A 25,595-nucleotide genomic window follows, 5' to 3' on the forward strand; every position below is an offset into this window, starting at 1 on the left:
TTTTATTAGACAGAGGCACAGATATTTACATTAAAGTTTCAGATGCCCAAATAAAGGTGAACTAAGCAATCTTCCCCTTGTTAAAAACAAACAAAAAAACCCCAAACATTAAAAAAAACCTAAAACAAAACAAAAATCAACAAAAAAGCGCCTTTGTTTTGCTAAAGAAAAATCAGTGAATTTTCTCCTCTACTTTTTTATGCTGTTCACCTCTGTAAGCCTATTTTTGCACATGAGCCTGATGCCTTTTCTTCTCAGTGGTTGCTTTTTCTTTTTTTGCTCTTTCTTTCAGTCTCTGAATCAAAGTGATTCCAATTAATATTAAAACTTGAAAACTTTCCTATAACCAAATAAAAATAGACACACTGAAAACTGGATTTTAAGGAACTAATTAATTAATTCACTATGAATCAGACTCATTAGTTCATCTTAATCTGATACCCCATTAAGTTAGGCTGAAGTTTAATGAAATTTATCTGACATATTTACAACTAGGCATCACACAATTTTAGCTGCTCTGTTTTAAAACTCACTGGATCTGATGCAAATTTGAAATTGAAATAGATTAATCAATCAGTCCCCAAGAGTAGTGTAGAGGCACTTATGTGAGTGTAAAATCACTATGAGTGAGATGTGTCTGTTAACTGTAGACAACTACTGTATAGACTTTCACATCTCAGCTGGTTATCTAGACTCTCTGTAATCAGTAAAGAGAGGCACTTCGAGGCCATGACTCATTTGGCTTATTTTAGATGGCTGCTGTAGAAGAACTGTGCCCTAGAAGACTTCCTTTTGAGCCACCAGTCACAAAGACAATCCATGCAAACAGTTCAAATACAGATGCATCCTTAGTAGGCATTGAAATGCAAGCATAAATCAGGTGTGATTTTACTGTCTTTACTGTGTTGAGCTGTGCTTTTCAGTGTTTATTGCAGACTTTCCTTTCTGGGTAATGCTTAGTTTGACTGAGATTAGCAAAATTAGGCGGTATAAATCCAGGTGAATTTTCCAATGTTATCCCAAGCTAGACCCTGTTTAGATCTACCTAAGCAATTTTAGAGAACAGAGAAAATGCATTTATGTAAATGAAGTTGAATAAAAGATGCTATTTTCCTTGCTTTCTGTGATACTTCTTGAAGTTGAACTTTCTACTTTGCATGTATATATAAATACTTGTAAAAGCATTTTATGATAGTGTCCACAAAATTGTGATTGACAACCACCTAAAAACATATTATAGGGAATGAACAGAAATGCAAAATATTTTAGAGCAATTACTAAATTATACTCTGGTTTTTAATCTTACTTCTGCAAAATGACATAGGTAAAGCCTTCTCAAATGCACAGTCAATTGAAAAAGAAATAATTACCTGTAACTTTTGTTGTTCTTTCTCTTTTGTGGTTCACATCACAAAACTAGTGTTATACAGCTTCTGAGTGAAAAAAAAAATCTTTAAAATTATTCCTACACTTTTAACCATTAAAGTGAAAAAAAAAAAAAAAAGCAATTCAGGACCTGGAATGCTGTGCTTCATCATACAGTACCCAGTAGCTCAATTAAGACTATATCAGATCAGTTACTTGCCTGCTACTCAGCTCAGGTTTATGATCATCTAAGTGGGCAGATCTTAATCGAACAGTGGTGATATCTAAGGGTAGAAATAAAGCAGTACTTTTGTTTTTTTTGTTTTTTTTTTTTTTTCCTGTATCACAGTCTTTGTTATCTGATTCAAACATCATTTGGAAAATGTTCATTTATTGCTGAAAAGCTTGTAAGTAAGATTGAGAAAGAAAGAACTCCATCAGTTGATAGCATGAATATGAAATTGAGAAAGTGGCACCACAGCACTAGATTCACTGTGACCCTAGATAACTATAGAAAGGAAAGATTAAAACATTAACTTATGTTCTTCTGAAGAGGTAGTTTCTCTTGGATTTGAGGCTAAAACTTACTCTTGTACTTAGAATCAGATTATATCTGTCAAATTCTACATCATTTAGGCACAAATATTTTCTGTATGTTGGGCAACAGTGAAAGTAAAAGAATTTCCCTTGATAATTTAGACATTCTTGAAGATGCACTTCACTATTGATAGACTGGAGACAGTGCTGGATGGTTTGAGCTTGGTCCTAATTGTATAATTAAGCCTGAAGCTCTGACAGATTTGTGATCTCTTTTATTACATATTCTACAGTTCAGCAAAGTACAAATAATTTTGGTTTTATTTTAATCTTCTTATGAAGACTTTTCAAATGCGCAAGGCCAGTATTAATGCTATTCATATTTTTATGAATAAGATAATCCACACATGGACTTTAAAATAAAGGAATTTTATCGGTTCTGAATTTTTCAAATGCTTTGATTTCGATCTTCAATGTCAACAATGGCTAAGTGATGGCGTAGGCTCTCCAGAGATGCCAGATAATAAGATACAAACTATATTTATTTATGATTTTTTGATAATTTCTTCAGATCATGTGCAACACATAAAAGTGTACCAAAAATCACTCCTTGGTAAAGAATGGCACAAATTATGGAAGATTTTCAATAGAAAATAAAAACAACAAAATCAGCAGATGATATATCTAGCTGGATGACTTTACCTGCCTCATTCCAGAAAGATATGTGTACAATACTCTACTGTGCACTGTGGAAGAAAAGGGAAGAAGCATTCTCTTTGTAAATATTATATTGGGAAGGCAGATTTAGTTTTAATTTTGAATGACAAGTCAAGAATGTTGTTTAATGCAAATACTTTTCAAAAGAGAACATACAAGATGCAATATATTATTTATCATTCATTTTCTGTACTTCATTATATATATCTGCTATAGGGATTTCATGCCATTGTTTGGTCTAAAAAGATGAGAAAATACACTTTCAGGGATGAACCCAGTCTCTATAAAAGAGCACAGCTTGAAACCAGTAATTTAACTGTTCCATTAGCTACTGAAAAAAGGAAAAAATGTGTTCCCATTTGTTTTCTGTTTTTTTTTTTTAACTTTAAGTTTGTGCAGATCCTAGGATCATGTGGTCCTGATTTAGTACTAGCACCCTAGAAGTCTGCAAATACAAATAAATGTTTATTGTGTCATCACTTGGCAGGGAGAAAATTATTTTATTTCTCAAAAAGGTAGCAAAAGTCACTAACTAGTAGTAAAAGAGAATGAAGAATCTATTTCTTAGCACTGTTTTGTGCCACTAGAATAGGTGTCAGGTATTAGAGCATATCATGCTCATAATATCACAATGAGGACTCAGTATCAATTTTGCTTAAGAAAAAAAGAGAAAAGAAAAAGAAAAAGTGAGGAAAAGTAAAGGTCCAACTAGAGGTAATTCTAATAATAACATTTTGTACTGAAAATGCCAATTCTACTAAAGGTCCCAGAATTCAAGGGCTGGATTGCTCATGAGTTCATTCAATAATATCCAAAAATATTCAATTTGACTTTATATAGTCAAATATTGTGTCAATTTCTATTTTTTTTTTACATGTACCACACTCCACTTGATACATTTTGGAAAGAAAAGCATTCTATTATGAATATAAACAACAAAAATAAAAGAAGACAGAGTACAGTCAAAACAGTCCACTATTCTACCAGAATCAGAGTGGTAGGGAAAAATGACTGAGACAGAAGAGTCAGTTTTCATCACTTTTTGGTTATATGGTAGTGTGAAAAAGTGAATTAAAATTTCATGTGATCCCTTGAAATATTTTTACATGAATAAGGTAATAGAAAATGTAGTTCTGAAAGAGTGCATTTATGTGCACCTCATTTTGATTTTCTTATACAAACATTTGAATATTAATTTATGTGCAGTCTAAGTGGCTGCAGTTCTTTGATAAAGAACTTTTTTCTTCACTATGTAAGATAATGTTTTTAATCATTTATTTATTTTTAAATCCAAATTTATAATGGACTACAAAGCTTAGTTCTGAAGGATAGTATTTTTTTAACTACAAAAAAATTATTTCATATTTTTAAACATTTAAACAGCAGAAAAAAAAAGGAAACAGTAAAACTTTCCTTTTTGTCTTTTTACCAAGTCATGTGCTTGAATTTAAGATCAAAATTAATTCGTTCTTCCAAGTCGATTTTAAAAAATAATTTTGTATTCCATTTATTTCATCTAGCATGAGTAAATATGGCAGAACCTCGTATGAATGATTTACTTCCCATTTCAATGGTTTTCATAAGTATTAGAAAACACGAAAGATTTAGTAGAAACTGATAATAGGACCAGCAGACCATTTTGAACATATGACTGGAATTCCTTAAGAAAAATGTCAAGGGACAGTTTAAAATGATCAGCCAAGTATTTCACAATGATGCATATTGTGATAAAAGTACTTCCTTACTTCACTGGAAAAGTTATGGGAGTTTAGCTGCTCAAAGTATTTTGTACCACTGTACTTGTTCTTTATCAGACAAGTTCTGCTATAGAGCAAATTGTCCTTTATAAAAGACTCACCTGAATGCCAAAAAGATGTTTATGCTTAAATCCAGCTCACCTTCCTGTAATATGAATAATAAATTTAACTCCACACAGTTATAATTTAATACTTCAATTAATTATTTAGCTAAGCTGAAAAGGAAAAAATGAAATAAAGAAGGTATTCAGCATACTCAAAGTTTGTATGTTACACTGAATTTCAAAAGTCAATAGATTTTTCTGGTAGAAATTGGTCTCATTACAAGGTTATTGGTATTCTAAAAAGTTATTAATTATTTATGTGCATTTTCACTTTTTAAAATTAACCATGATTTATTTGTGTTTAAAGGTTGGTTATCTTTGAGGTCCCCCTTTTTCCACACATTGCTTTATGTTTTCTGTTGCATTTTTGATTGTTTATACTAGCTGCACCAAAAATCCAGTATTTGTACAAATTTTATCTAAACTATTCTAAACTAAATCCGCATAGACATGCAAATGTCTCCTTTCACTATGATAGAACAAGACAAACATATTTTTATGACACCTTTTTTCAACAGTTGTTTCCTTTTAACCAGTTCTTGTTTCCTTTTAACCAGTCAGAAAACTAGTGAAAAAACAACCAACATTTTTTCCTTAAAAAAGTATCGAAACCTAAAATTCTAACTTAGTGATAAAAAATTGCTAAAGGAGCAATATAAAGCTTAGTCACAAATACATCCTCTACTGGAATTCACTCTACTTATGGAAGATTTATATTGGATATTTGGAAAAATTTCTTCACCAAAAGGATTGTTAAGCATCAGCACAGGCTGCCCAGGGAAGTGATTGAGCCACCATCCCCAGAGGTATTTGAAAGACATGTAGGTGTGCCACTGAGGGACGTGGTTTAGTGGTGGACTTGGCAGTGCTGGCTTAACAGTTGGACTCGATGATCTTAAGGGTCTTTTGCGACTTTAATGATTCTGTGATTCATCCCAGCACACGAAGAGCAAAGCCGTGTATTTCTGTAATGACATAACCCACAAACCCATGTCAGAGTGAATTTGGATGCGCTTGAAATGGCTTGTGCTACAAAGTTGCTTGAGCTACAGAGGAAGGGCAAATTAACAGTGATTGATGACTGACCTTCCATGCTGGACTGCCTTGAATGTTTATGGTGAAAGAATTTTGAAGGCCAGTGTTTCATTGCTAAAATCCTGGCCTTTCAAATGTCTCATGAGGAAGAAGGGAAGCTTTATTGTGCCTTACCAACCAGATAAATTTAGCAGTCTGCATCAACGAAGATATTTACACTGTATTAATACATACAATCTAATCTCACAACATAAATTCAGTATTTAAACCACATGCTTTGTTAATTAATTTCTACTTTATTCCTTACACAGTCACAAAGACTTTAGGCCATCAAGATACAGTATTGGTTCTGGAAATGATGCAATGAGATTCCCATTCATTCTCTCTTTGTCTTTCCTTTGTATTCCTGTAAAATGTTAATGTGATAATTTCACCAGCACCATTTCCTAAGCAGTAAAGAGTATCCTGAGACAGTTGCAGGGTTCATCTGGTCTAAACAGTTTGCATAGCCTGAACTCCACAGTCACACTGGGACTTCACAGATTTAAGCTTGTTGGTTTATATTGGCTCTAACTTGATCACCACTGAATTCTGCCTTCTTATATTTTACAGTGGTGAGTTTCTGGATAGGATTCACTGTGACCCCACTGGAATTTTTTATCATTGCAGTCAAAGAAAAACCTATGGCTTAAAAAGGTGAGTTGTGACTGCTGTGGGGATGCAGATAGAGTTTTAGATACCTCAGATCTTACAAACAGAAAATACTTTTTTTTAATCCTCTCTTCTGAGTAAGAGACTATGTCATGCTGCCTGTTAAGTTCCAGGAATAGATGGGACACTCTGACTCCTCTGAATGAATGTGGAATATGAGAAGAGGGAAAAGTGGTTGGATTAGATTTGGGCTGAGTAAATGTTGATCTTTCCTCACCTGCCCTGCACAAGTTTTCACCTCACTGAACATTTTTATTAAATTTTAATCAAAAGCACAGAAAAGATTGTTGATTGTAGAAATGTCTGACCCTGCTCTAAGCTCCTCTGCTAAGTCAGTTTATAGATGTTAACAGTGCCACACTGACATTGAGATCAATGTTGTTTTACAGTCTAGGTGTCCTACAAATTATCACAAAACACAAGAGCATAAGAAAATTCCATGGCTACATAAATGTGACAGACCAGAGACCCCAAGCCTCTATGAGATACTTGAGATTGATTTGTGTTTAGAAGGTTCTCTCTGCATTTGCTGTTCCTGATGCTAGCCTCCTGTGAGTTCACAATTTGGTTATGGGGGGGAATCTTGTGCTGGGACCCCAACTTATGAGTCTGTCAGGTATATGTTTGGGGGACTATAAAATTGCATCCATAGGATCTTTGATCACAAATAGATGATCTGCCTCTTTTTTGGAAGTCATACACGATCAAAGAGATCCTTTATTTAAAGATGCAAATGCTGCTGTCAAGCTCATAAAATACATACAAATGACAATTTTTTACAGTCCTGCATTGTACTTCAAAAGCTGCTTTTTTTTAAAAGGTCATGACCATTTTGATATCAGATACTGTTATTTGTGAGTGGAAGGTCTGCAATCTTTTATTCTTCTGACTTAAACATCATATGAATATGTGTATTAAAGCAAAGATGAATCTCTCAGAATGAGGAAATGAATTTTTTAACAGATGTTAAAAGGCTAATAAGTCCACAACCCTTAGCACCCAGTCCAAATACCAGATTTTTATATTGCAATAAAAATTTACCAGATTTCTGAAAGTATGTGATCTCTTGAAAAGAAAAATCATAAGAAACTTGGATCAGATGTCTATTATTTTAAAAACTTTACAATCCACCAAAGACTGCTTTTGGCAGGGAAGTAGGAAATGAGTTGGAAAGCATTAATAAACTTTCAGGATACTTAAAAACACCAGCTTATGGTACTTGATCTATAAGTGAACTCTAGATTACGTCCTTTTTTTTTTTTTTTTTTTGAAACCATAAGCTTAGAAAAAAAGAGAGTTTATCTAAGTAAAAGAAGGAAAACAGAATGCTGGGAAAGAAAGCTTAGCTCGGACAAAAGCTACAATAGGCAGAAAATTAAGTACTTGATTTTTTTTCTTTTTTTGCATGGAATTTGATGAATACTTTCAGAGTTCCACAGAAGGAAACAGAAAATTGTGGTAGGATTCCATTTTAATTTCATTTACATGTTACTGAAATCCATTTTACAATAAATTTATAACAAATTATCAGTCTGGTGCAGAAGCACAAGAAAGGTATGTCAACTAGTTGGTAACAATAAAACAAGGTACATATACTTTGGAGATCAAAGAATAGATTCCAAAACACGTTTGTTCCACTGGCATGGCAGGCACTGATTTTTTCCAGTCTTAAGCCAGATCTACTTTGCTCCTCCATAAAAACGTTAAGTGGTTCGAATTCAGTGCAGTGCTATGTTGAGTGAGGAAACCACAGCTCAAACACCCAGCTTCTGAAAAGCACTATTTCCAAAAATGTTAGGAAATTTTTGAGATCAGTCTCAGCCTTTAAAAAGTTTTAGATTTCCAGAATTCTTGCTTCTTATTGATAAAGGCCTGAAAACTGTTTCTGTATATTTCTGGAGGGGGTTGTCTTTCTTTTTTTTTCCTTTTTTTTTTTTTTTTTTTTTTTTTTTTTTTATGGGCCAAATAAGCTTTGTAAAGTTTCTCTCTTTTTATTAAACATAAACTTGTCAAGACTCAGCTGGTTTTCTTGAAAGCTTTTTCTGAGGATTGGAAAGCGTGTTTTGTGTGAACTCAAGCACCTTAATTGAAAGGTGTCTATGAGTGTACTGAAGCCTTAATAATGCTGTGTTTTATCCAGAATGTTAATTAGATGTTGTACTAGATGGGTATTAACAAGAAATAAAAGAAAAACAGTTTTAAAGAGTACGTCTATAAATCCCCTCCCTTTCAACTTTCCTTTCTGTGATCTTTTTACGAGTTCTTCAATCACATTAGAATTGTATAGGATTGAAAATATTTGCATTCATCATTAAAACAAACGATATATAATTTTTTTAAGAAAAATGCTCCTGTCTGACTATGAATGTCAATAATAAACAAGAATGAGATCAGGACAGCAGCTTGTTTTCCTTCTGCTGAGTGTCCTTAACATAATGCTAAATAAGACTGTTCTCTGTGACTATATTAAAGCAGCAGGCAAAGCAGATTTGAATAGATAAACTATGTGCAGTAGAAGAGCTTGGGTATAAAACTTTAAAAGGCTAAAATAAACCACTTTTCCGCATATGCTGATACACTAGATATTAGCCCGCCTAGATAATTAGATGCATATGACTACTTTCTGCACTGACTAGGATGAACTCAGAAACAACATTCCTAAAGAATTTGAAAAAAGCTTTCAGAAAATGCTGCAACAAAGCACTTCTGATAGAGCACCCATAGTAGAATGGGAATTAATTCCACTAGAAGGAATGATTTGCTGAACTAATAATTAACTATATTTGCAACATAGAAAGAGAAAGAAAAATTGAGTGTAAAAAAACTTTAGGAGATGCAGGTGGTCACCATTCAATGAACACCTCGAGTCCACTGCTTCCTGTGAAGCTAAGAAGAGTCAGAGGAAATAGCAAGTATTTTTTTTTCTACTGCTCTTCAAACATGATGATAAGAAGCTTGTGGTCAGCAAGGAGACAGTTTGGTTAAAAAGTTCCTTTTCAATTACCAGGTGCTTACTAAGGCTTTAAAATTTTGATTTGAGCTAACACAGGGAAAAGAAAAAGAGTTTTAACCCAAAACAAATATTATTAAAACATTATATACCTGAAAGTACATCTATGGAGTGCAGAACAGTTTTGTGTTTGTTCTCTCTGATTATTGATATTGCTATGTCAAACCACTATCACAAAATTCTCAAGAGCTAGCAGTGTTGTGGGACTATAAACTGAAATATGACTGCCTTATATTTTCCAGAGTCCTGCATGATTAGTACTATTGAAGACAATCAAGCAGCAGACTCCTAATGGAAAAGTTGACAGTGACACACATAATTGGATAATATGGTACAAAATTCTTCAGGACAGACAGGCAGGCAGACAGGGAGGGAGTGAGAGACTTTTTGAGAGCCACTGCTATTGGAAAAAATACCAGTGGTTTAATATGGATAATAATTATACCTAAGATCTCTGCTTGCTATGATAATAGCATAAGTCTTATTTTTTCTTGTGCTACTTTGTGAAAACCTGACTTTCCAAGGCCATGCATTCCTTGGGCATCACTTAGCAGAAGGCCAAAAATATATGACTTTTTTTTTTAAAGAAGTTCCATTTTTCTTCAGAATGATAACTGAGTCCAGAGGTGACCCTTATACACAATTGCAGTTATTCAGGTCTAAAAAGCCAGCAAATTCACATGTAACTATATCTCCCAGCTTCAACAGTAGGGCAGACTGTCAGCTCCCTCATCTGTCAGCACTTGTTCAGGCTGGTAAATGAAGACTGGTGCATACTAGCAGTATCTATTTGCTACAGGATATGCACTCAAGAAAGTCACGAAAAGGAGTTTCAAGCAAAGGCCAAAACCAATCAGTCATTTTCTCCTGTTAGTGATAAGAAAAGCAACATAAAAGAGAGGTGCTTGTCCCAAAGGTGGTATCAGTAGCAAACTGTCACCAAATAAAAATAGCTAAAGTCCTAATGACTGTACTAATTCAATACAAATAGGCAGGTTCCAGTTAGCTTAGCATTTCCTCTTGCTAAGCCTCAGGGAGGAAAAACAGAGGTCCTACTGTTCAGAAGACAAATCGTGGGCAACTTGCTTTGGGTGAAAAAAGATATGCTGAAATGGTGGGACAATCAGTGCCATATTGCTTCCTTGGAGATGAAGACCTTGAAAACCATGCTGCATCTCATTAAATTAGCAAAAATCTTCCTGCCGTTTTGCTTCTCAGTGCTGTGAAGACTCAGCCACAGCTACAGTCCCTCCCATGCTGAAGTACATTTAATAAACTTTGAGGCAGTGGAAAGCTGGGCCATCACTCAGGAAGACTGGGAGAGGACAGCCAGGCAGAAAGGGTGCAATGCAGAGAAGCTTTGCTTGAAGTGGTCTGTCCCAGAGGTGAAACTGGCTGCTCTTTGAAAGCTTGCTTCCCCCATTGCCCACCACCAGAAGTTGAATCTCTGCACAGGGAATTGAGAAGTAACTGTAAAAACCTATCACTCTGACCTAATACAATTTTATAACAGACTTCTGTGATTCAAAAAAGCCACAGAATGCCAAGGACAGAGGAAAATGGGGTTAAATCTCTTCAAATCAGGAGCAGATTGTAGGGAATGACTGACTAAGGCTCCACTGATGCTGCCCCATCTGACATGTATGATCTCAATCACATTATGTGCTGCTGTATGTCTCTTCACATCTAGAGTGAAGCTGTCTCTGGCTCTGTAAATTGATTGTGCTCTTCCAGTACCCTATACAATGCTTGATTCAACTTAATCACACAGCTGAAGAGGAAAGATGCTTTGATAGTTCTTTTCAAGCCCTTATGTATACAGAGTTATGTTCTAATATTTTAGAAACACTTCACATGCATAAAATATAAAAAGGAGTGCCTTGATTTTATGACTTTTGTTTAACTATTTTCAAGAAAATATACTAGTCAGAAACGGAAACAATTTAAAATATTTGACTATTATCCCCCAGTTTCAAAATAATTATAGCTTTCTATGATAATTTTAAATTAGAAATTGTTGAGTGTTCCCATATTAAAGTGTTTATCATAAAAGTATTGTTTACATTGGTTATCTGTATCTGAAAACATAGTTTGATAAAATATATAGAGAGGGAAGAGTTCTGTAACCCTTCCTTTTTAAAACAAAAGATAAAGAAAGCCCTTTCTATATAGTCAAACTTCCCTTCTCATAACACTTTTTCTAACACTATCTTTTTCTAACACTATCTTTGGGACATTAAAAGAAAAAATGAACACCAAAAACATTCAAGAGATGCTTTCAGTAGTGGATGCTCTATTGAACTTCCATTCCTCTTTCATTTTTCCCTGTCAGCTTCTTGCACTGATGTCAGTAATTTACCTTAGATTTGACTTGCTTCTCATACCGCCTTTCTGAACCCTTACACAAAAGATGTTCAGAAAGAGACTGTGCTGTAGTGATTTCATTCAACCTAGATGTTTGATTTCCACAGCTCCTTCAGATCCAGCTTGCAAACTTCCACTCTTCAGACAGCTCAGAGAAAGGATACTTTTCCTTTACAGCCTGCTGCCACTGTCATTCTGGATATAAATGCTTCCTGTTGTGCTTCCCCTTTCAACTTATAGCACTCAGATAGCTCATAAACTGTGGACTTTTTGTCTTCCCCAGGCTCTCTCCTCACAGGTAACTTTCTGGTGAACTTATTGCCCTGCTCTGAGATCTTAGCCACCTGAGTGTGGCAGGTAGCTCTAAAGAGGGAGTGACTGTATTTCTCAGGACTTAAATTTACTTGTGACAGAAATAAGCATCATCATGAGCATGTTGTGCTACAGGTATTAAACCTCCCCATTTTTCTGTGGTATCATTCTTCATTCAAGATAAGCAATAATATATCTGGAGCTCTCTAGCTACAGTCTAGAGGAACCACACCAGAAAACAAAACCTGAGACAGAGTTTTTAAGGACCATTTCCCCCCTCCATTTTCTCTCTTCCAGACAAATAGTAGTACTCTGTCAAACCAGCAGATGTCTTCAGGATCTGCACCTTTCTCTAGTGAAGGCACGGAAGATAACAGTGTCCTTTCAAGGTGGCAAAATTTTAAGTGTTTTAGAGATTTATGAAACACTTCACAGAATAGGCAATTTCCCTTTTAGAGGTTTGTGAGCAAGTCAAGTGAACAACAAGATATTGTGGTCCATGTCTTATCCTTTACATAGCGCAGCTAAACGACAACATTGAATAAACTTCTAAAATTTTTAAAAATGTCCTCCCAGATCTATAGCAAAACTGATAAATTACTATAGTAGTAAGAGTTCCTACCTTATCTTAAGTCTGATTCTGTCTTCTTTTATTAGCAAGAAATGGATATCATTCCTTCTACACTGGAATGAAGATCACCTACTATTGTATTTTGACATATTATGTGGACGAGCCTAGGGTCAGCTCAGGCCATCTGCTAAATTTTCTCACTGATAAGCTAAATAGACTGCTGGAGTATATGTAGGATATTTTCCAGCTTTCATGGCATGACTCAACCCTCTCTGAATGCTTTCTAGTTTGTCAGCATTCTTAATTTGTTGTGGATACAAGCAGTAGGTTCAGAGTTGCAGTAGCTACAGAATCACAGTCACACAACTGGTAAGGCTGAAAGGGACCACAATGGGTTATTGGGTCCTATTGTTTGGTACCTGCACAGTAAAGGAGTTCTTCTCATATTTAGGTGGAATTTCCTGTGCATCTGTTTCTGCCCTTTGCCTCTTGTCCTGTTGCTTGGCACCACCAAGAAAAGCCTGGCTCCGCCCTCTTGTCACCCTCCCTTCAGATACTTGTAGACACGGACAGCTCATTGTCCACCAGGACTCCCAAATCCTTCTCCACAGAGCTGTTTTCCTGCAGCTCAGCCCCCGGCCTGTCCTGGTGCAGAGGGTTATTCCCCCCAGGTGCAGGACCCTGCATTTACCTTTGCTGAATTTCAGACAGTTCCTCTCTGCCCACCTTTCTGGCCTGTTGAGATCTCACTGAAGGGCTGCACAGCCCTCTGGGGTATCACCACTCCTGCACAAATAATTATTGGGATGTGAGTGAACAACAAGTAGCCCATGAGTCAACAGTGTGCCCAGGGGCCCAAGAAGACCAATGGTATCCTGGGGTACACCAGGAAGAGCATTGCCAGCATGAAAAGGGAGGTGATCCTGCCCCTCTACTCAGCCCTAGTGAGGTCATGTCTAGAGTGCTGTGACCAGTTCTGGAGGGTAACAAATATGGTTAGGGGACTGAAGCATCTCTATTATGAGGACATATTGAGGGAGCTGGGTCTGTTCAGCCTCTAGAAAAGACAACAGAGAGGGGACCTCATCAATGTGTACAAGTATCTGAAGGGAGGGTGTTGAGAGCATGGATTCAGGCTCTCCTCAGTGCTGTCCAGCAGTAGGACAAGAGACATTGGGTAGCTGGCACAGAAGTTCCACCTGAATATGAAGAAGAATTTCTTTACTGTGTGGATGACCATGCACTGGAACAGGTGTGCCCAGAAAAGCTGTGGAGGCTCCCTCAGTGGAGATATTCAAGAAACATCTGGACACAGTCCTGTGCCACATGCTCTGCTTGAGCTGATAGGTTGGGCCAGATGATCTGCTGTGGTCCTTCCCAGCCTGACCCACACTGCAATTCTGTGATTTCAAATGCACTGGGTTTAGATCAAACAATTGCATGAGCTTGTTTTAGTCATCTAAATGACCAGTCTGTTATATATAACTAGTCTGTTATAATCCATCATGATACCTAATTCCTTTTTTTTTGAAAAGACCAGAGTAGGATATTAAAAAAATATGTATCTTGCAGATACAGTTGGGCCAAAAGCTTAGAAGTGTGTTAACCTGTGAACCAATGAGAGCTCAGAGACTTTTACTCATTAATGCCCACATCAGCACACAGTATATTGAATTTCACAAATCAAGTTTAAAAATATTTTAGGAAATGAAGGTTAATTTTATAAACATATTTGTGCCCTTTTGTTTCCAAATAATCCTATACTGATAAAATTGATTGAATTAATATTCATTGATCTCCTTTTTTTTTTCTTTTCAAAACTTATTATTGTTTGTGGGGGTGCCACATTTTTATGGCTGCTGTCATTTATCCTTTAGGCTATCTTGATGCTTGTTTTCAGTTTTGACCCAGCTGAACTTTTGCAGATAGCATTTTAGGCATCTAGTTAAAAAATTATTAAATACTTTGCAATAACTATTTAGTCTTTTCCAACTGAGTTTTGTCCCCCATTTTATTTGTCTCATAATTGTTTTTTTCCTTTGTTAACCTGGCCCTTTTAAGCACCAAGTTTATATCTCATTGGTGTACTTTTGTGTACTATAGTTAAATCAAGTTGCAGTCATTTGCACCCAAGAAACCACTAATTTTTAGTCCTGTGATCAGGTCCTCTTTATCTGTCAAGATGAGGTGAGACAAAATTCCTCTGTGTAAGATGAAACACTCTCTAAGTTTATAAATTGTCATCTGTAATTTTTAGAAATCTCTAGGATGTTTCAGTACTGACAGCCTGAAAAAAACCCAGCATATGCTGGGCAGATTGAACTCCTCCCCCATTCCTTCCCTTTTCCTGTTAAAATATTTTTTCTTCCTACACATAGCAAGGTACTTGAGAGAAATCCATAGCATGGAGGAGAAAGAAAGAGGAAAAGGAAAAATTAGATAGGTCAATTAATTATCCTTTAAATACAGAATCAGAAAAGGGCATGGTAGAGATGTGATCAGCTCTGGTCCTTAATTTTTTTTCCCTGGGTGACCTTCTTCCTTTGCTTCCTACTGAATGTCCATGGAAAAAGAGCATCCCCATTTAGACAGGTGTAGCACACAGGGTTTTTTGTGTGTGTCCCAAGGGTGGAAGGAACAACAGACAGCATGCCAACACAGAAGCTGTTCCAAACCATCAAAGCATCTGTCTCTGAAAAGCACATAAATAATACATTTGTTCTGAATGTATATGTGTGATAGTTTATTATATTGTCACATTGATCCATGATTCAAAATTGTTTCCCTTAAGATGATATAATTAACATCAGAGCTGGATGTTTTTCCTTCCCAACAGCGAAATTATCAGTAATAAGGAGAAAAAGGATTTTAACTGAATTCTGGTAACTTGGGGCTGAGACTTGATTCCAAACATGTCCTTTTTTATTCACAAAAACCTTCCATTTCACTCTCTTTGTTGTCTGCATCATTGCCTTTACCTTTCTGTCTGACATCATTCTACCTTCCAAACCTGATTTCTGTGTACACCGAACAAACTAGAAGCTTGGGCAGGGGCAGGAGGGGCAGTTTGTTTGTTTGTGCATTAGTTTTGTTCAGATATCTAAAGAAATATAAAAACCAGGAAATTACAGCTCAAAATAAAGAGAATAAACACAACAAAACCCTAAGAAATTTAAGTTGTTTAACTCCATCTGTGGCTACTTAATGATGTATAACTGTAGCACTGGTAATCACACTAATGAGATGCTGAAAATTTGTGAATGATGAAAGTGATGAAGATTGAAAGAATAGAAAACTGAAAATAATACTTGGCATTGAATAAGTAAATGAAGAGAATTAAGTGCCTAGAATTCCTTAAATTCCATTCATAGAAGTGTGATTCATGAGATATCTACCATTTTGGAAGCACTTAGGAAAAAAATCAGTTAACATGCAGCTGTCAGGAGCAAATTTAGTAAAGACAATTAAATTGTTATCACAATTTTATGTCCATTCCCTGAGGATCACTGCAATAAAATAAAAAATACAGTCAAAATTGCAAAACTACATTGGTCCAGTCTGCAAAAAAGCTTGTTTTGAAGTAAGCCTTTTAAGTGTCCAATGAGCCTTTTAAATGTGCAATCATCTTTTGATGAAAGATGATTTGGAGGCACATACTAAATATACCAAATATATACTATGAAAATAATGCAGCTGCAGATAGTTTATCAAACTTATTAATTAGAAATAGAATCAGAGAAATTGTGGGATCGGATTTTTTTTTATAACAAGATTCATCATTTGGTATTTATGAATGGATTTTAAGTACAAAATTATGAAAATGATAGTTGTGTTTGATAAATTAAACAGTTCTACAGTAATAGCTACATAATTTTTAAAAATATCAGGAAAGCTGTACCCTGTTGACATATTCGAAGAAAAAACAATATTAATTTCCCTTTCTTTTATTAAATTTTTAGTTCTTGAACTGTGGACACATATCATTTTACTGTTTATCAAAGATCACATGAAATTGTGTATGAAACTACATGCATCATACTGGCTTTAAATTTGCAATTAGAATGGTATGTTTAAGTTGAAAAGTAATATCTGAATCATAAGATTAAATGGAGAAACAATAAACAGGTGAAAACTTGCTAAGCAAATTATTAAATTAATATCAAATTGTACATTCCTTGACTATTGCAAAGGACAGTAAGTAAAGCAATTGCTAAGGGTAGAATTAAATAAAACCTCCCTTGTGTATACTAATTTGGCATAAGGAGAGGAGCATAGCTAAAAAATGAGAAAAATCTAAATTTTTCCTTCTAATGAAATTGTGAAAAGGTATTTAAATAAATAATAATAAAAAAATGGTTTTGTATTACTGCAATTACTGTTCCATCTCTTTGTAGAAAAGGCCATTAAAAAGCTGTAGTTCTTGAAATGAAATTTTAAATAGAGAAGATCCTCTAAGACTTTAATTGCAAAAGAATTGCATCAGTAGCAATTTTTTAGACTTGAGACATAAGCTGCACAGGTTTCTTACCATGTTATAACTGAGACATATGTCCTGACCTCCAAGTCCTTTTTTTTGAGGAGCTCCATGACAACTCTGACAGCAGACCTGTGTTACACTCAAGTGCAGGAAGTCTCACTACGAAGGTTTATTGGAAGCAGACTACAAATATTATTAATGCTACATTTTTATTTCAGTTGCTCCAAAACAGTTGAGCCTCTCCCACTCTTGGTGGCATTTGGACTAATATGCATTGCTGAGGAAGGAATGATGTTTACATTTACAAAGGAATCTGCTACCAGAGTTTTGCAGCACTATCAGAAATTACAGTATTATTTTATATTATGATGAAAAAAAAATGAAGAGTTTTGTGTTTGACAATAAAGTTACTGTGTAAAAGAAAGAGCTGAATCATGCTTGTTCAACTATTGCTACTTCCCTCAAATCCCTCAGATTTCAATGTTACTAGTTTCTTCTCTAAGCTGTGAGAGATCAGTACTACAGCAGTGTGCATTTTCTAGAGAATCCTTTCAAGACCTTTTCAGACTGCCCATTTCTTCTCTTACACCTTTCCCTTGCTTGTTCAATTCCAAATATTTTTCTTGACCTTTTGGCCTGCAGCTTCTTGCCACAAACTGCAGAGAAATCCTAGACCTCTGGCTCCTGTTAACCATAGACATGATGTAATCCTGCTTACATTACTTCACTATTTTTTTCACTATATGCATGCATATACATATTCTTAACTAGTCATCTGGGGAAGGATGTGAGGTCATTTTGTGAGATTGGACCAGAATGGAATTTAAGGGTCGTTTTTATAAGCAAGTGGACAGCTGCAGTTAACTCTGTATGTGGAACTAATCTCTTGACATTTTTCTGATTTTTAAACCCTTGGGGTGCAGTTTTTAATATCTATCTATATGCATATTTACAACTTTCTAAAACATAAACAAACAAAATAAAGTCAAAGATAAGATGGTACAGAAGTACTCAACTATTGCAAGCACGTTTGCCCTTCCAAACACATCCATCAACCCCATGGGCTCTACAAATCTGCCTGAATCAGAAAGTTATGACACTATTAACATAATCTTTCATACCAGAAACTACTCTTGACTGTTATAAAATCAAGAAACAGGGTTAAACTTTCAGAAGATTTTTTTTAATTAGTAGATTTCAAAGAGAATTTCCGAAGTTTTAAATTACTTTCATTTTAATGTTCCAAAAAAGCGATAAGCCATAGTAGCAGCTTACTTAGGCAATTTTTATAACTATTATAGTTATAAATAGATCTTTATTATATTCCTGTCATTCACACAATTGCAGTATATGGAGAAGGCAATTGTTTTCATCTTATTTCTCAAGTGTCAGGAGAGAAGGTTGAGAAGCCATCTTGCAATACAGTTAAAATGGCCCTTCTCTGCTTCTAATCCCAATGAGGCACAGTCTGAGACCATTCATTTGCATAAGCAGTTCAGTGCCTGGGCAAGTAATACTATAACTGTCCAAGTATTGTGCATGTGACACAGCTCACAAATATTGTTTCCAGGACATTGACATTGTACCTCTATATATATATAGTCAATACTCACAGAGACAACTATTTTATAATTTCATTAAGCAAACACATTTTTTGTGTTTCTGTATGCAGTTGAATTTATGTTAGTGATAAGAACTGCAGTAGTCCCTTTTTCATTCTTCAGTATCTTGCTTTACAATCCAAGGGTCTATCAGAAGACAATATTTCCTTCAGAGACTTTTTGCCCTCTAGCAAGTTTTTCTGACATCTGTAGTGGAGCTATGAGATTCTTTAAATAAGGAACTCAAATAAGCTTATTACAAAACATTTTGACTTAAACAAAAATTACTGATGAGAAAATAAATTAATTTTAACCCCTACATATTTAATATACTTATGCATTACAGCTATAGCTGAAATTGCCTGTTGTTACCAGTCAAAATCTATAGTTGTGTATGGAATCCAACTTTTTAAAAACCCTCATATTAATTATAAACTCTGTGTAGGAAGTTCTCGGAGCTTTCGTTGTATCTTTTATTTAAATTTCCTCACAGACATATTTTCTTTATGATAATTTTCAAGAATGTCATAGTGAGGATATTACATTTTACAAAGCTGTTTTAGCATGAGCCTAGGCACAAATGATACACTTTACTCAGTCAAATTAAAAGAAGAAAGTAGAAATTTGCAAGTAGTCTTAATTTCACTGCACTTTTAAGTAAGAACCTCAGGAGTAAACAAGTTGTTTCAGTAGAGCTGGCCTAAATTGAAAAGGCTCCATATGCTAATTTTAGAGGTGCTCAAAGTAACCAGACATAATTTCAACAAGTCTGTCATTAGGCCTGATTTGTTTCTCTTGGTTTCAACTGCCTCTATTAATTTCTCAACCTGTCAACTTTTATATAAAACAAGTTTTGTCATAAGAAAATATATTTTCACCCTCCTTTTTCTCCATATCCTTTGGTTTGTGGCTGTAAAGAGATTTTTTTCCCCCTAAATCTTCTGAATTGAAGTACATGACAGGTACTGAGTCAAAACCTATTATTTTTAGTATAAACACTTTGGTTGTATACTTCTTAATCAACAGTGTTTTAAAAGAAAATAAACTTTTAACAGAAAAAATTATAAACTGATTCTGTCTCTATGTCCTTTCTTACAAGACTGAGATAAACCTTTTTCATTTTTTGAGATCTACTCTACTTTCTGAAGTACCCTCAGCTTTCCCTCATTTGTACATACTTTTCACATATAGAGAGACATATGTAGAAATTATTAATATGCTGTGCATTTTCTCTCTCAGAAAGGGTCAAGGAGCTGAAATGCTTTTTCCTTGTTTAACCTATGCTCCTCATTCTCCTTTTCCAGTGCTAACTGTACTTTCTCTATATATTGAATAGATAACATGCAGCATTATTCTGAGTTTTTGACAAGGATAAAAAGCTTGTGGGAAAAAAAAACCCAAACCAGCTAAAATGTTAGGAAGCAATATATCTTTGGAACCTTACACAGAATGGAGGGTGTTTTGAAAGCACAACTGAGGCTTCCCAGAAAATTCTGCTCCTGCTTTTTTGAGCTTCCTGAGTTGTTTTATGACATGACCTCCAAAGACATCACTGTTCTTCACTTTACTTCTGTTTAATCATCTACAGATAATTTTCTCATTATTACTTTAACTTCCACAAAATTCATCCTAACCTCTCAACAAAAAAAAAAAAAAAAAAAAAGAGCTATAAGGGAAAGTGAGAAATTCAGATTCTATATGTTTAAGAAAGGAAATATGAAATTAAAAGATAAGATTGTTAAATATGTTCACCTGTTGTCTGAAAAACTCTACTCCTCCAAAGGAAAATGTATGGTGAAAAATGAAAATATTAGAATAAAAATATAATAACTATTTGCAAAATAAAATTAAATATTGCAAAATAACCTGATCATCATTGTATGAAAGTGATACTGCAGAAGAGTATGAGGACAATGTTAACAACTTAATGTTATGTAAATCACATGCTGGTAATGTGGGAGAAATATGCATTTCTCATTGTTACTTCCTGAAATATGGAAATATTATAGCTGCATGTAAGATAACATGATGTTTTTCTGGCTTGTGCTCTGCAGGAGCAAGGGTGTTCTACAAGATTTGTGAAAATGGTGACAGTCATTTTTGAATGTTACTTGATGATCTAATCAAAGTGGAAAGCTGTTCCTTTTGGAGTCTGAATTTCTTTTGACTTTCCTGACTACATTCCCACACTTCCAGGACTTTGCAAACAACACAGGCAATCACAAATTAGGTTTTTTTTCTTCCATGAGTATTCCAAGTGATTCAAGTATTGCATATGAAGATACACTCTCACAATTTTACCCCGGAATTCCAAATATCAAAGTGCCTTCTCACACAGACATTACCTCCTTTACATGATCTCCACCTGTACATGTTGGGGGTTTCTTTTTGTTGTGTTTTGTTTTGTTTTTTTAATTCAAAGAACTAATGTAATCTTAGTAAATATAATTCTTAGGGTATATGTGGGCTAGAACTACAGGTTAAACCCTTAATCTTGCTAAGAGAAACCCATTGTTCTGCAGCTTCCAACTGCACTGAGTTGTCTCCACACTGGAGATTTCTGTTGCTGGTCCTAGAGAAGCACTCCTAAAAGATGACAGCACATATTCCTCTCATCACAAAAAGATGCAAAGAAGTTTTGCAATATTAGAAAAAGCAGTTGGCAACACCTCATTTCTGCCAAGGAGGAGGTCTAATGCTTTTGATTGTTTTAATGTCTGGAAGAAGCTCCAGTTCTTCCGTGAACAAAGAAAAAAATGTTGACATTTAGAGTTAACTACTAGACTCTTCTCTTTTTTCCTCCTTTGTCACTGATTGAGAAGAACATGTCAATACAGGGATTTAAAGGTATGTCTCAAAGCGGTCTGTTTGAAGCTCAAAGAGAACCTCAAAGAGGCTTTTCCCTTCCTACAGTTCTTACTGACTGATTAAATGGGCCAAGAGTGAAGCACCCCTGGAACAGCAAAGACAGTAAGCGTAATTACACCTATAATTCCATGGAAAGGAAGCCTACATATGGATGAAAAGGATTGAGAAAGGAAACTTTCAAGGTGTAAATATGCACATGGGTGCTAAGGAAGGTGAACTGGTGTATTTGTTTTCTGAAGCCTTGCAACACTAACAATTACCTTTCCATCAAGAGACCTTTACACTTGGGGCTGGGAAAAGTAATATCCAGACCACCTGTTGGGAGGCCGTGTTACAAAGCTTTAAGATTTCAACCTGTCAATGCAAATAGTTGGTTAGTTTTATGAATAATAGAATTGTCTTACCACTAATTCATTAGTCTAATGAGTGTGTATTAAAAAAGTTTTCACAAAACAGAACTTTTCCCATACTTTGAAATTCAAAACAACAGTTTGTTCCCAAAATTGGGATCATTTCATATGCAGTAACAAAAATTTTATGCCGCTTTGGATTTATAAGTGAAACCAGCTGAATTAAATTGAATATATTTGTGGAGCAATTCAAAGTAATTACTTCAGTGGGGCTTGGCATGGCCAAAGTGGTTTTGCTGTGACTTCGAGTCTTACCATATTCATGGGAATGGACTCCTGTACAGAAACCTTTCAAAGTCAAAAGAGATCTGAAGTACACCCAAGCTGCTGATTTCTGGCCTTGACACATGCCAAAAATGTGAGGAAAGTTATAGCCATGTGCCTTAGAAGAAAAAGGAGAGGATATTTAGGTTAGGGAACTGATAGCAAGGGCTGATGAGTACAAATGAGAGGAGCAGATAGATAAACAACATATAATAAATTATGAAAACAGCAAAGAAGCTTTTGGACAACTCAGGCATTCAAGCTCTAGCTGTCTATAAATATGAGCAGACTAGAGTTATGATCAATAAGGTTTCTTTGAGAAGTTTCAAATGGAAATTTGACAATCTATCAAAAAAAAAAAAAAGGATTGATTACCACTATCCCCAAAATAATTTCTATTTTGCTTCCTTTTGCTATTATAGTATTGCTCCACTTATTTCCATACAATGAAACTTAGGTTTAGTTTAGATATTTCAAGGAAAAATGACATATTAAGTTTTAACTACTATCAAGTGTTTCATAAATGGGATGCCATATATATAGATGTATTTAAGAAATTTCAAACAACTCTTAAAAAAAAAGCTACAAAAAGCTACAAAAATACAAAAATCACATTTCTAAAGCATATTTAGTTACACCAGTTGGAAGCATTAAAAATAATTTTAAAAAGACATGCTGAAAAGCCACTACTGTAAAGATTTGAGTCTGCCTAACTGGTACGTCTAGACTCATTAAATGTCAAAATACTAACTGCCTCTTATTTTCAGAACACAGAAATGTATATTTTTCATGTCACAGATGCCAGAGGTGAAAAGCAATTTAATTCCAAACTGGCATGATATTAAAAAGAACTGCTGCAGAGATTTCAGGAACAACAAACCCACTTCAGACCTCAGGGAAAGCCTGCAGAGAAGTGTCCTTACTAAAATTTAAAAAGAAAGGCTTTGAACTAAAACATGGAAACAAATACAGACATTTTCTCTCAGCTGAAAAAAATAAAAAAGAAAGAGAATAGATTATTCCAAAACGGAAATAAGGTCCTGGCACCTCAGCTATAAAAAGCTCACAGGACTAAATATGTTTAGTCTCTTCCCTTCATGTTTAGCTTCAGTTTTGACTAAGAAAATGTTATCCTTTCAGATCAATAAATCTTGGTAATGGTCTCTGCAGAAGTTAATTTCCACTTTATTCTATACAGTAGGGAACACAGTATGAAAGACTCAAAGATTTATAAAGCATATTGTGGGGCTGGGAAGAGCCACAGGTTAAGTGCAGATCTTGCCTCTTGAAACTTCAAAAGACAGAGAAACAGAATTGAAGGAGAATTAGGGCCAAGAAGAGATGCTGATCAAAACCAGCAATTTAGGATCTTCCTTGTTACACTAAAACTCAAAAAGCCTAACTGTGTTTCATTAGGGAAAGAACCCTAAAAGCTAAAAGTTGTATTTTTTTTTTTTTAATGAGTTTTTAAACACCGGGCAATGCACTCAAGGCTCGGTAACTACCAATAGGCTGAAGACCACAACCAGCCATGTTGTGACTCATCAACATGAAATAAAGGCTTCACAATCTGGCTTCAACTTAAATGGCACATGTCAACCTCCTCTGGTTTATCAAGCTCTAATAATAGCTACCTCATCTGATATCACGTTTTCATATGAGATGGAAAATGACAGCATATAACCACAGGGAAATGTAGTCTTGTGTCCCCATATATGTGGGGGAAATGGCCTTGTGGAGAGAGGACAAGATGATAGTAAAATGTTTTGGAGCTAAGCTTGGATGAGCAACCGCCCATGGAATTTTACTGCAGCCTGCCTGAGAGAGTCCTGTCACAGTTGCATTGTCAGTGCAAACAACATCCTCCCAGACATATTTGGAGCTGACTTTTGCAGCAGACCAAGGATAGTAAGCATGATATATGAGGCTGACTTCTTTGGAACGAGAGTTTGCTTGTATAAAGGGACAGTGTGCCACCCACACACTGGATCAGAGAAAAGCTGCTGGGCTTTTTATTTGCAAGTATAGATGAGATGTATAGCCAAAGGAGTGAGGATAGCATCAGATGGGTCGGTGGGAGCTGTGGGAGCCTGTGGGCTTTAAAATGCATGTTCCCTACAGGAAACAACTTCTCTGCAGAAGGCCACACAGAGAGTACCCTCCTAAAACTGTCACCTTGGATATATGTAGGCAGTTTTATGGAGTTTTACTGTAAAGACTGTAGGGTAGGACCACACAGCTGAAGGCAGAGATTTAGGTAGCTGGGATGTAGCAGAATGAAACTAAAATTAGATGAAAAGAAAACGGGCTTTCCTGAATGTTAGCTCCTACACTAAGTCGGAAGTTTAGTCAGGAGTATTAGTGGCAATGGGCTGTTCATTCCTGTTCCTGTTGGTTGTAATGAGTGAAGCTAGGTGATCTTGAAAGTCCCTTCTAACCCAAACCATTCTATGATTCTATGATTCCATTCAATAATTTCCCAGAAGCATCAATGAGCTTCTGGAAGGTCTGTACAGTGATCTGCACAGCTTGCTGGGGTCCTGCATCTTCCCCCACCCGGTGGTACCAGAACAGGCACAGAGTTGACAAAGAAGCCCACAGGGCAAGAGAGAGCCAAATAGGTATGGACAGGAGGATTTTGTTGATTTCTCAGGAAATATCTGCTTTTGATTATCCTGATACATTGAAGAGAGATTGTTAATTTATTTCATTTAGCATGCCATAAGACTTTAGGATTCACTCTGCAAGTTTGATTTATGTGAAGACTTGCACATGAATAGTCCTGGTAAATTACTGGTGACTATATTCACATCTGTGCAAGCTTTATTCATATTATCAGGCTCTTTTAAGCTATATTTGCATAGAGTACAATGAAGAATTCCCCAAAGGGAATACATGCACTTTCATTTGTGGTTGGCAGACACTAAAAAAAGGGAGTTAAAGAAATAGTTTGCTGGAGAAGAAATTATTTTACTTTTCTTAATCTAAGAGCACTTATTACTTCTTACTAATCCTAAATGCTTATTGCAAATGCAAATATTTAATTGACATTAGAGTTTATCACTGTAATAGGATATAGATTACAACCATAAAGGCAACATAAAACATTACTGCACAGAGCTGTTAACAAGGCCTCCTAACTGGCTCTGCAAAACAGTCTTGTGCACCATGCTTTTTCCAAGCATGTTTTTTAGAAAAATCTCCAAGTATTCTGATGGATGACCAAAGGCAGAAGACAGCAAAGAACCCAAAGAAGAGAAAATGTTGTTGTACTGTTCAGACAATAAGCAGACACTTAAGTTTGTCTTCAATTCTTTCTGTCACAGATAACTTAATAACTGTGATCCACTGATTAAACACCACTAGAAAATAAGGGCAATTATTTTCCTTATTCACAAAGTATTTCTGATAGGAATGTGTAAAAAATTTTACCTAGAAAGTAGAGACAGGAAATTGGTTTATAAGCTATACCTCAAGAATTGCTCAACCAAT

The 25,595-nt window shown here is 35.4% G+C and overlaps 1 long non-coding RNA gene across 1 annotated transcript; it reads right to left on the minus strand.

Annotated features, from left to right (window-relative positions):
• Nucleotides 1-1,596: 1,596 nt before the first annotated feature.
• Nucleotides 1,597-4,513, minus strand: LOC128793982 (uncharacterized). The gene is made up of 3 exons (XR_008432959.1): nucleotides 4,478-4,513; nucleotides 2,605-2,648; nucleotides 1,597-1,649 (listed from the first exon to the last, which is right to left on the minus strand). It is a non-coding gene; the product is annotated as an uncharacterized LOC128793982 (long non-coding RNA).
• Between the last annotated feature and the right edge of the window lie 21,082 nt (nucleotides 4,514-25,595).

Source organism: Vidua chalybeata, chromosome 1 (assembly GCF_026979565.1).
Source record: "Vidua chalybeata isolate OUT-0048 chromosome 1, bVidCha1 merged haplotype, whole genome shotgun sequence".
Taxonomy (NCBI): domain Eukaryota; kingdom Metazoa; phylum Chordata; class Aves; order Passeriformes; family Viduidae; genus Vidua; species Vidua chalybeata.